General features: G+C 39.5%; 1 long non-coding RNA gene across 1 annotated transcript in view; it reads right to left on the reverse strand.

Annotated features, from left to right (window-relative positions):
* Positions 1 to 1,315: 1,315 nt before the first annotated feature.
* LOC123595948 overlaps positions 1,316 to 14,099 on the reverse strand; it is a 45,886-nt gene continuing 33,102 nt past the window's right edge. The window contains exon 3 of the long non-coding RNA XR_006711449.1: positions 1,316 to 1,833. This is a non-coding gene — a long non-coding RNA (uncharacterized LOC123595948). The remainder of the gene's footprint in view (positions 1,834 to 14,099) is intronic.

Here is a 14,099-nt window from a genome sequence, read left to right on the forward strand (position 1 = left end):
GAGAATGAGTGAGGGGCAGAGAGCGAGGGAGAGAGAGAGAATCTGAAGCAGGCTCTGCCCTGCCAGCACAGAGCCCGATGTGGGGCTCGAGCTCACAAAACTGTGAGATCATGACCTGAGCAGAAACCAAGAGTCAGATGCTTAACTGACTGAGCCACCCAGGCACCCCGAAAATACCTTACTTCTCACTACTCACCGCTCCAGTCTCTTGCCAATGTTTCCCACTAGCCCAAACCAGTCAGATACCAGCTTACAGGAAGCCCAGGACATATAGCTGGCAAAGACCAGCTCCCCTTTCAGGTGCAGAGGAACACAGAAAAGCAGAAATAGATCTAAGGCTACAATGAGAGGTTTTCATTTGCTTTCAAATATATGTACTTGCTGGTGTTATATTGCTTTTTTAATTCCAGTGGGGAGAAAATGTAAAGTAAATAAATAAATAATTTTCAGAACAAAAACTCTGGGGGCACCTGGGTAGCTCAGTAGGTTAAGTGTCCAACTCTTGGTTTTGGCTTAGGTCATAACCTCACAGTTCGTGGGTTCAAGCCCCATGACAGGCTGTTTGCTGGAATTCTCTCTCTCCCTATGTTTTCCCCTCCCTGTTCAAAAGAGAAAGGAAGAAAGAAAGGAAGAAAGAAGGAAAGAAAGAAAGAAGGAAGGAAAGAAAGAAAGAACAGAAGGAAGGAAGGAAGGAAGGAAGAAAGGAAGGAAGGAAGGAAGAAAAGTAAACTCTAAGCAGTCTCTTAAACTATAAGTTGCTGTGTAAATGGGTATCACTTCGTAGGAGGGTAATTTGGCTACAACGCTCAACAGTTTGGGAGGCCTGGTGGCTCATCTGACTCTTGATTTCAGCTCAGGTCGTGGTCTCACAGTTTTGTGAGTTTGAGCTCCATGTCAGACTCTGCTTGGATTCTCTCTGCCACTGTCTCTCTGCCCCTCCCCCACTCACACACAGTCTCTCTGTCTCTCTCTCTCTCTGTCTCTCTCTCTCTCTCAAAAATAAATAAATAAAGATTTAAAAAATTTTCATTGGGGACACCTGGGTGGCTCAGTCAGTTGCGTGTCCGACTTCAGCTCAGGTCATGATCTCACAGTTTGTGGGTTTGAGCCCCACACTGGGCTCTGTGCTGACAGCTTGGAGCCTGCTTCAGATTCTGTGTTTCCTTCTGTCTCTCTGCCCCTCCCCACTTGGGCACACTGTCCCTCTCTCAAAAATAAATAAATAAATTTTTTTTAAATTAAAAAAAATTTTAAAGTTCATTGTACTTACTCTTTGTCCCAGCAATTTCATTTCATTTTTTTTTTTTAAGTTTTTATTTTGAGAGAGAGAGAAAGCATGAGTCAGATGCTTAACCAACAGAAAGCCACCCAGGCACCCCTGATATGATCATTTTTAAGCCAGGTCAGCCATGTCTACAAAGGTTTATGCTCCAAAATTTGAAAACCAAATTGTAAGACAAACATCTGGTTTAATTAAATGTCTACATATACATTATGTCAGCTTAATAAACTTGGCATTTATTAAAATGTCTTATGTTTTAAAGCTTATAGGCTAGATTTCCTCACTTCATAAGAAATCCTGAGCATGCAGGAAAGTTATTGAGGAATTATAGCTAATAAATTACTTATGGCCAAGTATTTTTAAGAAAAAAAATATTATAATATTGCCCTTTTATATCACACACACACACACACACACACACACAATATTTGATGTTTGTGCATCTGAAGATAATTGTTGGATGTAAAGTAGGGCCTGGAAATATAAAAGTGCTGAAGGTCTAGGCAGGCCTCTCAGAATTTCTTAGCAGTGGCATAGGTTGGTTACACATGCTGGAGGAAAAAGAAGAAAAGATAAAGTAAAGTTGGTCTGGGAAAGTTACTATATTGACCATATTGTTGTCTCATTCTAAGATAATCTCAGGGTGTCTGGGTGGCTCAGTTAGTGGGCTTCTGGCTCTTGATCTTGATCTTGGCTCAGTTCTTAATCTCAGGGTCATGAGTTCAGCACCTGAGTTGGGCTCCACACTGGGCATGAAGCCTACTTAAAAAAAAAAAAAAATGTGTATATATATATATATATATATATATATATATATGTGCATATATATATGCGCATATATATATAATGCTTGTATATATATATGGCTTATATATATATATATAGTGCTATATATGTATATATATATAATTAACATATATATGTTAATCTCCAAAATTTGTAGCAAAATTTAATTTCCTACTTTGTATGCATCCAAATTATTCCAGCTCTTTTCAAAAGAATACATTACTTTTATAATCTAGAAAGTAAGGGTTTTTAAACTAAAATAAAATGTTCATGGACCATCTCACAACACTATGTTTGGGGAGTATAAATTCTACAGCTTTTTTGGAGAATAAGATGGCGCTGCCAAAATAAATACACACACACATAGACACAGCTTTTGACCCAATATACCTTCCACAGTGCACAGAGATCTGCAAGAATGTTCAATCCAGTATTTTTAGTAAAGTTACTGGTCAAAATATTAGCCAGGATTATATTGTGGAACGGGCTTATGGGAGGGTACTTTCACTTTCTATAATACGCATTTCTACAGTATGCATCTTCCAATGTTATATTTAAATTATAGGGTTCAAATTTGCTTATGAATTGCTTCATTCACTCAAAAACTATTTTGTACTTACAATGTGCCACCAGGTTTGCCCCTTTGAATCTGCCCTCACTTGGAAAAGATTGGGTGAAAAAATAATTTAAAATTTTTTTTAAGCTTATTTTTTGAGAGACAGAGAGGGACAGAACATAAGCAGGGGAGGGGCAGAGAAAGAGAGTTACAGAGTCTGAAGCAGGCTCCAGGCTCTGAACTGGCAGCACAGAGCCTGATGTGGGGCTTGAACTCGTGAACTGCGAGATCATGACATGAGCCAAAGTCAGACGCTTAACCAACCAAGCCACCCAGGCACCCCAGGTGAAAAAATAATTTTAAAAGGGACAAAATAGGGGCACCTGGGTGGCTCAGTCGATTAAGGGTCTGACTTTGGCTCAGGTCATGATCTCACCGTTCATGAGTTTGAGCCCCAACGTCGGGATCTGTCTGTGCTGACAGCGCAGAGCCTAGAGCCTGCTTCAGATTCTGTGTCTCCCTCCCTCTCTGCCCCTCCCCTGCTGTTGCTCGGTCTCTCTCTCAAAAATAAATACACATTAAAAAAAATTTTTTTAAAGGAGACAAAATAGGGAGAAGATTAACTGCATGTTTTCTGAATACCAGAGAATCTAGTGGTACAGAAAGACTGGGAAGAAGATAAAATGGAGGGTCCTATCTGAAGAGTTCCTTGATCACATCATCTAAGGAAGGCCTACCTCACCAATGACTTTGGAAAAGAAACTGGTAACTAAAGCTAATTAATTCCTTTAACTGTCAGCCACCACCCTCCAAAACCCAGAGATTTCAAATTGACAGCAAATAGGATTACCTCACCCATCTTCCATAAAATTGTCTTAGTGGATACAAACTATTATCTTTGCTTTCTATATTCTGAAACTATTGAATATTAATAACAATCCCCAGCTTAAATTAAAAATAAAAAAGAACTTCTTCAAGTTTATTTATTTTTAAATTTTTTTTAAAGTTTATTTATTTTGAGAGAGAGCAAGTGAGCAGGGGAGGGGCAGAGAGAGGGGGAGAGAGAGGATCCCAAGCAGGCTCTGCACTGTCAGCCCAGAGCCCAATGTGGGGTTTGAACTCACAAACCGTGACATCATGACCTGAGCCGAAATTGAGAGTCAGACACTTAACCAACTGAGCCACCCAGGCACCCCTTCAAGATTATTTTTAACATGCAATATAAATCATAAGTAGACAACTATTTGGTCACTCTTGGTGGTCTATACAAACAGCTGTTGGTGACATTGATTACTCAGAGTTCAGGAAAAGTGAAGAAAAAAATAACATTCATTGATCAGGAAATACGGGACATACATGGACTCACTCTGGTTTCACAACATCCCCTCTATAAAAAGTATTGATAAAGTTATTTTGTGTATGGGGACCCACTAAATAGAGGCTGCTCCAGTGGCCCAGCCCAGGTCACAAATCTAAACCTAAGTAAACCTTGTGAAAGCATTTCAATCTAAAATGGAACCAGAGGATATGAAATGAATCTCATGAACATGCTTTCAGAAGAAAAGAATTTAAGAACAAAGAGACTGATTTCCATTAAATGCCTGATTTATGGAAGACTGAGACTTATCTCCTTTCCGATGGACATCTGCCAAGAGTCCATCCTCATCCTCAACCACCTAACTTATTGCTTGGACTCTGGCTGGATATCCCCCTCTTTACATTCCCTACACATTGATAATCCTGTCCCAAACCCTCAACAGACTCTCCTGTAGCTTGCTATAGCATGTGTTTCCTGAATTTCATTTCTTCTATTTCCAAATAAACTCAATTCCAGGTAGTTCAAACTTGCCCCAGTTTACCTCAGGTTGATAGTCTGCTCTTAGGAGAAATGCCTCACTGTCAAGGAAACCTAACATAAACCAATTACAATCCTCCAACTCAGCTAGCTTACCCTGCAAAATGGGACCTGCTAATCTTACAAGGAAACCACTAACCGCCTAGCCAATCATGCCCTGTTTCTGTGTTCCCTTTTCTAACACTCTGTAGGACTCTCTCTTGCTCAAAATCTCTCAGGAAGAGTGCTCACAGCTTGTCAGGCACTGCACTTCCCCAGTCCGTGTATTGTTTTACCTTGAACAAAGGACATCAAACTTGTTATGAAATTATATTGCTTTTGCATTTGACAGCATGGACTCCCAATTTTACAGAAGAACCAAAGAGGGGTTGAGTGTTTCTAGACAAGTGCCATGGAGTTCAGCAATATGGCTTCATCTATGACATGGCAGTCAATCCTAATACCACCCAGCTGAGTCTACCAGGCTAGGAACCAGAGGGTACTATGTAAGTATCATAGTGCCAGGAAGCCCTGGATTGGTTTCCTTTGCCAAATTGTTTCAAAGGTCTTGAATTTGACCTATGCCCCAACAGTTTTAAAGCAATGCATCTTGGGGCACCTGGGTGACTCAGTCGGTTGAGCGTCCGACTTCAGCTCAGGTCATGATCTCATGGCTCCTGAGTTCAAGCCCCATGTCGGGCTCTGTGCTGACAGCTCAGAGCCTGGAGCCTGCTTCGGATTCTGTGTCTCCCTCTCTCTCTGCCCCTCCCCCGCTCATGCTCTGTCTCTCTCTCTCTCTCTCTATCAAAAATAAATAAACATTCAAAAAATTTTTTTAAAAAAGCCATGTGTCTTGTAAAACTGCTTATTATCCATTTTTTCAAACATCAAAGAATAGCACAATGAACTCCATATACCCATCACTTAGTGAAGCACTGCTTTTTTTGTTTTTCCATTTAAAAACTTGCTGAGTCACATAAGAAGGTCCATGGGAAGAGACAAAATACATAACTGGTTGGCTGTCCTAGTTCTGCTATGAATAAACTGTGCAGCATCGAATACTTCATGGTGCCACTCTGGGACTCGGTTTTCTCATTAACTGAGATACAAAACTTGGATGGGATCTGGGGGACTTTCCAGACCTTATATCCTATGCTTTGATTCTAAAGTTCATTCATTCAATGTACACTCATTAAGCCACCATTACATTTTGTCTTAACTAATCTCTCTTTGCCCATTCCTACTCATCTACATTCTATTTTTCATCTAGTGGCCTAAAAAAGTCAACTTTTAAAAATGCACATCTGATCACCTTATCACATCATTCCTCCACTACAATCCCCTCAGCACCTTTACATTTCTTGTAGGGTGAAGTTCAAGCTGCTCAACAAGGCCTGTGAGGAGCTGCCAGATCTGGCCTAGGCCTGGACTGCTACCTCTTCTTTCACTAACTCCATGGCACTGGCCATTTCCAGCTCAGTCTCCCTTCATGTGCCTCTGCAACTACCTAGAGGATTCCTCTGGGCCTGAGTACTCTACCTACCTCCATCCCAACACAGACACATTCTGCTTGGCTAACTTGTTTTCATTCTTCAGGAGTCTACCTAAGGATTACATCCTCCAGGAAGCCTGCACCTGAACTATACCAAGTCCTACTAAGTCTGTTATGCTCTGTTAGTATTTGGATGTAGTGGCCTTAAACACCATTTTAGTTAATTAGTTACTTGTGTACTTACTTAACTAATTTCCTTCACCAGACTGTACATTCCATAATGTCAGTTTTTACTGTTTGGTCACCATGGTAATACCAGCACCCAGCACAGGGCCTGGTACAGAACAGGCATTCAAATACGTATTTGTAGACCAATGACATGTTCCCTGCTAGTCTTCAGGGATAAAAAGAAATTCAAAGTTTAGTGGGGAGGACAGACTGAGATGTGATAGACCGTGCATTACTAGAAGAGCTAGGATGAGGGAACAGATGAAAGGCAGTTCAGACCCATTAAAGAGAGACCCAATGTAATCTAGGCCAGGATAGGCTTACCAGAGGAGACAGCAACTTTGTGGAAGAAATCCATCCAACAAGCCTAGATACAAAGTCTCTACGAGAGCAGGGGTGCAGTGAGAGAGGACAGTCTCAGTAACTTTTTAAGAATGTTCAGATGCTGACATTCCTAGGTGATATTCCCCCAGACTCATTTGGCCTGTGGTCAGGTGCCATCCACGCTTTCTCACTTATAGAATGGGTTGGAAGAAGAGCATCTGTTGGTCAGTAATAAATTGGGCTTGCTTAGTAAATGAGTAAGAACTGGGTAAGCTCTTTTTTTTTCCCAAAGAAGGAAGTGGGAATTACAATTAAGGAGGTAGACTTTTCTTTAATTTAAGCTGCAAATGGCAGCATAATTTTTTTTTTTTTTTTTTTTTAGAATAATCACTGATAATGTGCCAACAAGTATAAGGTCATTTTGAGCTGGAAGTCCAAATAAATGGGGTCATTCACATCCAGAGAGAAATTTTAGTCTAATCATTGGCTATCATTATTTTATGATAGTCTTATAATTTTCTTCTATTTTATTAGTTTCTATAAGTATGAATTTAAATACTAATGTATTATATACTTTATAAATATTAGACTCTAAATTTTTTGTGATTCACAACTAAACAGAAACAAAGTTGTAGAGGGGCACCTGGCTGGTTCAGTTTGTAGAACATGTGACTCTTGATCTCAGGGTTGTGATATTAAGACCCATGTTGGACCTAGAGCTTATTAAAAGAAGGAAAGAAAGAAGAAAGAAAGGAAGAATGAAAGAAAGAAAGAAGGAAAAAGAAAAGAAAGAAAGAGAGGGAGGCAGGAAGGAAGGAAGAAAGGAAGAAAGTTGTAGAAAATATCAAACATTTCAGAAATGTGCATCTGGAAGATGAAATCTTATATATTATTCATGCTCAAGAATAAGTAGTATAAATAGCTACGCACTTAGTTACATAGGCTTTTTTTCCAACCATATATAAATATACATACAAAATAAATATTTTTTTCTTAAGTAGGCTCCACAACACAGCTCCTGAACTCATGACCCTGAGATCAAGACCCAAGCCAAGATCAAGGGTCAGACGCTTAACCAACTGAGCCACCCAGGTGCTCCCCAAGATAAACATTTTTAACAAGGATTATTTTGTATTGTCCTGAAACTTTTTTCCTTTAATAATATATCTTGAACCTATTATTTTATGCAGATCTATCTAGTTCTTTTTAATAACTTCCCAGAATTCCATTAATTAAAATTTTTAAAGCATTCCAAGGACAAAATTAAATATTTGCATCCTGAAATTAAGTCTGCATTAGGTTGTGCAAATGAAATATACTCTCATCATTTTCACTGGATTGTGTACCCTAGAAAGACTATAGCAAAATTTGCTCAGATATAAAACCCTCCAAATCTGGTTATATATAAAAAGAACAAAGTGAATTTGTTGGAGAAAATCTCCCAAAAGTAGGGACTAGCTGAATAGAAGGATAGAAAAAGTCAGTATGGAAGAAATAAAGAGGATGTTTCCCAGACCTGCTTATTTAGTGCATTTGTGATATGCAGTTTCAGGATACAATGAAAACTTTTTTCCCTCATTTACAGGAGGGTGGCCTTTAAATAGAGATAAGGGTTTGGTAGAATGGATAAAGAACATTGGTTTGCATATTCAGGTAATTTCAGACTGATGTCTAAAATTCCTCTGGGACCTGGTTTATTCTGGAGAGGGAATTCCTCCTCCCTTATCCCGCCCCCCCCCCCCACCTTAATTACAAATAGGTAAAAACCTATATGAAAAAAATCATATTTTCTTTTCAGATAGACTATTTTGTTGAAATTTCTTTAGTGTTTTAAGTGTTTCTTGAAGTGTTTTAGGAGTTTGGGTTTTTATCTCTGTGCAAGCAGAAACAAAAGGGGGTTTAAAGCAGGAGAATGAGGAAGGCCTGATTATGTTTGCAAAAGGTCACTTTGGCTGGTGTAAGAGAATGGATTATAGGGATGTGTAGCAGCCTAAGTGAGGTTCTATAAATAATGTACAAAGGTCAAGTCATTCCTTGGCTCAAAAGCCTTCATCACAGAATAAAACAAAAAGCTTTTTGGTGCTCCGCCTTCTTTCCCATCTTCCCTCTTGCACCACCCCCCAAAGCCACTGGGAGCTTCATGAGGGCAGGGGTTTTGTTTTCTTCATTGCTTTAGGGCCAATGCTTAGCAGACCTTTACATACTAGTGCTGATAATATTGGTTATCAAATGAATGGTTCTCCTTTGGCTTTAGAATAAAATTTAAAGTTCTTAACTTGGTATCCAAGGTCTATCTAGGGCAGTCTTATCATTAATGTCCAGGGCTTTTGCTGTAGCCACAGTGACCTCGCTTTTAACTTTCTCACAGTCTTAGAATTCCCTGTGGTCCCTGCCTAGAAGGATCTTGACTTCCTCTTTTCTTAGCCAATTCCTTTTCAAACTTCAAGTCTCAGCTTCTATGTGATTTCTTCAAGAAAACATTTTCTTATGACCTTTATAGACTCTAACAACAAATATCCAGTTTTTCACCTTCTTAGTGTTTATCACAAATAATTTTTTTTATTTACAGTGAAGAAAACTTCTTTAAAAATTTTTTAAACTTCTAGATTTTATTTTCTTAGAATTGTTTTAGATTGAGCAGACAGCACCCAGTGCCCATATACTTTCTCTCCTGTGAAAAAGAAAACTCTACGCCGAAACGGCATCACTTAGGCCAGGCCAAGTCACCAAATCAGGGCTTAAGCCCAAACCTAATTGCAGTTTCAACTTCCCCCCAGAAATAATATAGTCTTAACCTGTTAATCAGGAATTTTCTGATAAGTACCAATGAAGTCATCTGTCAAGGGGTGGGGGGTGACTTTCCATGCCCTAAAGGAAGATGAAGTAATCCACTTAATAAGACCCCTGCTTTCTCCCTCCACCCTTAAAGGAAAGGTGACTTTGCTTGGAATAATCCTTCCTTTTCTTTTACTAATAACTTTCTTGCCCCACCCTCCTTCCTATAAAAACCTTCCGTTTTGTACAACCTCCTCAGAGCTCCTCTCTACTTGCCAGATGGGATGCTGCCCAATTCATAAATCCCTTAATAAAGCCAATTAGATCCTCCAGTTTACTTGGTTGAATATTGTTTTTTAACACCCCCCAACACACACACAGTTTCCCCTATTATTAACATCTGTGTAGAGAACAAGATGGAGTCACATATGTCAAACAGTCAAGGACAGTGCAGCTAAGGCCAGATATTGCCAAAACCAGCACAGGCTGATGACACCCAGAATTTATGATTAGCAGAACCAGAAAAGGCCTTCAAAGGCCCAAAACTGATTAAACTCCTTTAAAAGGGAGGGCTTTTGGGGCATCTGGATGGCTCAGTTTGTTGAGCATCTGACTCTTGGTTTCAGCTCAGGTCATGATTTCATGGTTCATGAGCTCAAGCCCCGAGTTGGGCTCCACACCCCACAACATTCTCTCTCATGCTCTCTCTCTCTCAAAATAAACTTATAAAAATAAATAAATGTAAGGGAGGACTTTTTAGCAAACCATTAGACTCTCCAGACACTGACCCTCTTCACATATGACCACATCAGAAGGGCAACTGCTATGGGATGCTTTGCTGGATTGATCTCTGAACATAACAGATACTACACTGCTTGAAAATAATAAGCAGCATGTGCCAAGAGCTTACCCAGACCAGACTGAGTCATCTCAACTGTGTGTTCACTGACTGATTTTGCATTTGGTTTGTTAACTTCCTGCCCCTTGTTGTATCTTGTTTGTTGTGAGACTTTGTATTGTGCTTTGCTTTTTGTGATGTGTATGAAGCCAAGTTAAATGCATAGAGAAATGTTGTTTGAATTTGGATCCTGAACCTGCTATACAATTATGTTAGTCATAAAACATGACTAAATAAGCTGTATTGCGGATGGACACAACTCATGTGTGCACCTTCACAGCATGCTTTTGACAATCTTCCATTAAAATGGCACATTTGTTACAGTTAATGAACCAATATGTGTTTCTTACTTTCAATACATTATTGTGAACCAAAGTCCATACTTTATTCATTTTTTTCTGAAATTCTACTTAATGTCCTTCTTTTCCAACATCCTATGCAGAATATCACATTACATTTAGTATCCTCTTAGGCTCTTAGGCTGTCCTCTTAGGCTATGACAGTTTCTCAGGCTTTCCTTATTTTTTTTATTATTTTTTTTAAAGATTATTTATTTGAGAGAGACAGAGACAGTACGAGCAGGGGGGAGGGCAAAAAGAGAGAGAGAGAGAGAGAGAGAGAGAGAGAGAGAGAGAATCCCAAGCAGGCTCCACAATGCCAGAGCAAAGCCTGACATGGGCCTTGAACTCACGAAACCGTGAGATCATGACCTGAGCTGAAACTGAGTCGGATGCTTAACTGACTGAACCACCCAGGCGCCCCAGACTTTCCTGATTTTTGATAACCTTGACAGTTTTGAGGAATCCTGTTGAGATATTATTGTTTTCAAGTAAGTTCAAGTATGTTATTAATATTGTTTGATGTTATTTTTTCAAGTAAACTTTCTATTTAAGTATAATTTCCCAGTAGTAATTTAATTCTCTGTGGTGTAATTATTATTGATTTTTCCCAGTACACTATAATCTCCATGAAGGTTAGGGTCATGTCCGATTTAGGCATAGCTATATCCCCAGTGATTAACACATAGCTGACCCTCAATGTAAATTGCTGGATGAATAAATTATTTGCTCATGAAGAAACAATTTGTGTAGAACTTATCACTGGAAATTCCCAGTCGTAGGAATTCTCCTTGGGGCTAAGTATGGCCTTCTTAGTGTATCGGTACAAGTTATATTTGTCCCTGTAGTTGAATTCCAGATTCCTTCTTTCCATTAAGTTTTTCCACATTATTTTACTTTATAGTATGTCTCCCTTTTCTCAATATTTTTAGCATTCATTTTGCCATCTATATATGATCTTATTATTTGCTAATCCTTACTGAGCATTATAGAGCATATCCAAGGAGCTGGTACTACAGCAATGTATCAAGAAAGAAAGCGTCCTTAGGGCGCCTGGGTGGCGCAGTCGGTTAAGCGTCCGACTTCAGCCAGGTCACGATCTCGCGGTCCGTGAGTTCGAGCCCCGCGTCAGGCTCTGGGCTGATGGCTCAGAGCCTGGAGCCTGTTTCCGATTCTGTGTCTCCCTCTCTCTCTGCCCCTCCCCCGTTCATGCTCTGTCTCTCTCTGTCCCAAAAATAAATAAACGTTGAAAAAAAAATATTAAAAAAAAAAAGAAAGAAAGCATCCTTTTTTAAATTAAATTAAATTTTTTTTAGAAAACTTACATCCTTTTGACCTTTTGAGAGGCTTATAATCTACGTAAGGAGACTGGACATGTACATAAAGATAAATCACACTAAGAAAACATTGGGTAAATTGACAAATGAATGATATAAAACTGAAGTTGGGTCATCTAGGTGCCTCAGTTGGTAGAGTGTCTGACTTCAGCTCAGGTCAGGATCTTATGGTTCACAAGTTCGAGCCCTGCATCAGGCTCTATGCTGACAGCTCAGAGCCTGGAGCCTGCTTCAGATTCTATGTCTCCCTCTCTCTCTGCTCCTCCCCCACTCACGCTCTGTCTCTGTCAAAAATAAATAAAAATATTTTTAAAAGTTAAAAAAAACCCTGAAGTATTTACTAGGTCTCTGGGAACAGAGAACTCAATGGGACTAACAGAGTATGCTTTGAGGAAATCTGGAAACAAGATTCCATCTTCCAAATTATAAGAACACTTGGTCCTGGTAATGGATATTCAGTTGTCAGCCCTAGAGCCTGGAAATCTCTATAGCACTTCTCCCAAACAAAAGATATTATGTGTCAATGGGGTATGATAGAAGGAATATGAGCTTTGGAGTTAATGTCCCAGCTCTGTCCATTATAAACTATGTGTTCAAGGAAAAAAGTATGTAAGGATTCTAACATTTGTTAAGAAAAGTTATCCAAAATTTGGAAATAAGGCAAAAAGAAGGATGTGTATCTTTTCAGTGTCATACTTGAATTCTGTCTTAACAGACTTGCCCAAGGATGATTTAATTCTCTAGGGAAATCACCACTTTTGCTATGCTGTATACAAGTGATTAGGCTCTATACAAGTGATAACTTTCGTGTGAAGAGTTAACACGAAATTACAAGATAACTTGCAGTTTTTTGTCTGACAGAGAAGCAAATAATTTCTCTCCAGCAGAAAAGATACCTCCAAATGACTACAATCTTATTGCCCTATAGGACATTAACTAGTTTTATCCCTCACCTAGCAAATTTATTTCAGCCTGTCTTTCCTGGCAGACTTCATAAATCTCTATTCTTCAAATGGTTTTTGGACCAGCTTTACAATCTGCCAGTTCCCTCACTAATAAACAAATCTTACACACACACACACACTTGTCTGGGAGACTTTTTTTATTTTTATTTTTTGAGAGAGAGAGAGAGAGAGAGAGAGAAAGAGTGTGAGTAAGAAGGGGCAGAGGGAGAGGGAGAGAGAATCTTAGGCCAGTCCCACACCCAGTGCAGAGCTGGAAGCAGGGCTCTATCCCACGACCATGAGATAATGACCTGAGCTGAAATCAAGAGTTGGACATTTAACCAACTGAGCCACCCAGGCACCCCGTCTAGGAGCCATATTTTAATTTCAGGCAGGTTACTAATAAATATTTTCCTTACCCCTTAATTTCCTCTTTGTAGTTACTGTCATGTGACAAGATCTTTCCTTTGACTAGAGATTCACCCTGTCTCCACAGCTTGTTGGGGTTAGTTTTTCTGTTTATACCTTACTACCAAGTTTAGTTTTGAACATGTGAAATTTGAAATGTCCATGAAACATGTCAGTGGAGATGTCAAGAAAGTTCTGAGCTTAGAGTTGAGGGAAGAGCCTGGGCTGACCATATACATTTGGAAGACATTAACATCATCAAGAAAGGTATTTAAAGTCATAAGGCTAAATGGGCAGGGGTGAAGGAGGAAGAAAAAGAATGAGAGAGGAAATGCACAGTTTACCTGATGCAACATCACAGTGGAACTCCAATATTTACAGACCCAGGGGGGATGAAGAAGTAGGAAAGGACACTGAGAGGGAATGAGGACACCAGATTAAAAACAGTATAGTGTCAGAGAAACCAGAGGGCTGATCTGGGTGAAATGCTGCTTGAGAAGCTGGAAACTGTGTCAGTAGGAACTAGAGTGCATATATTAGATATGGTAACATGGAAGACAGCAGTGACTTGAGAAGGTGGAGTAATGAGACAGGCCTAGCTGGATTCCAATGGGCAAATGGAAGTTGAAGATGTGGAGACAGCACAGGTGGAAAACTTACATTACAGATATACCTGAGACTTCTTGCAGAGATCCAGACTTTATAACCATTTATTACATTTCTAGCAGGATCCTGATGATTTCACCAATGTGAAATCCAACAAGATTGGATGCCTACTACACACCACACTGTGTTATGGTAGAATTCTTGAGAGGAATATCTGAGGAAGCTTTCACTCAAGGGGAATGTGGGTTTTAGAGCCCGACTGCCTGGGCTCAAATCCCAGCCCTTTCATGA

The sequence above is a fragment of the Leopardus geoffroyi genome, chromosome B1, assembly GCF_018350155.1.
Source record: "Leopardus geoffroyi isolate Oge1 chromosome B1, O.geoffroyi_Oge1_pat1.0, whole genome shotgun sequence".
Classification (NCBI taxonomy): Eukaryota; Metazoa; Chordata; class Mammalia; order Carnivora; family Felidae; genus Leopardus; species Leopardus geoffroyi.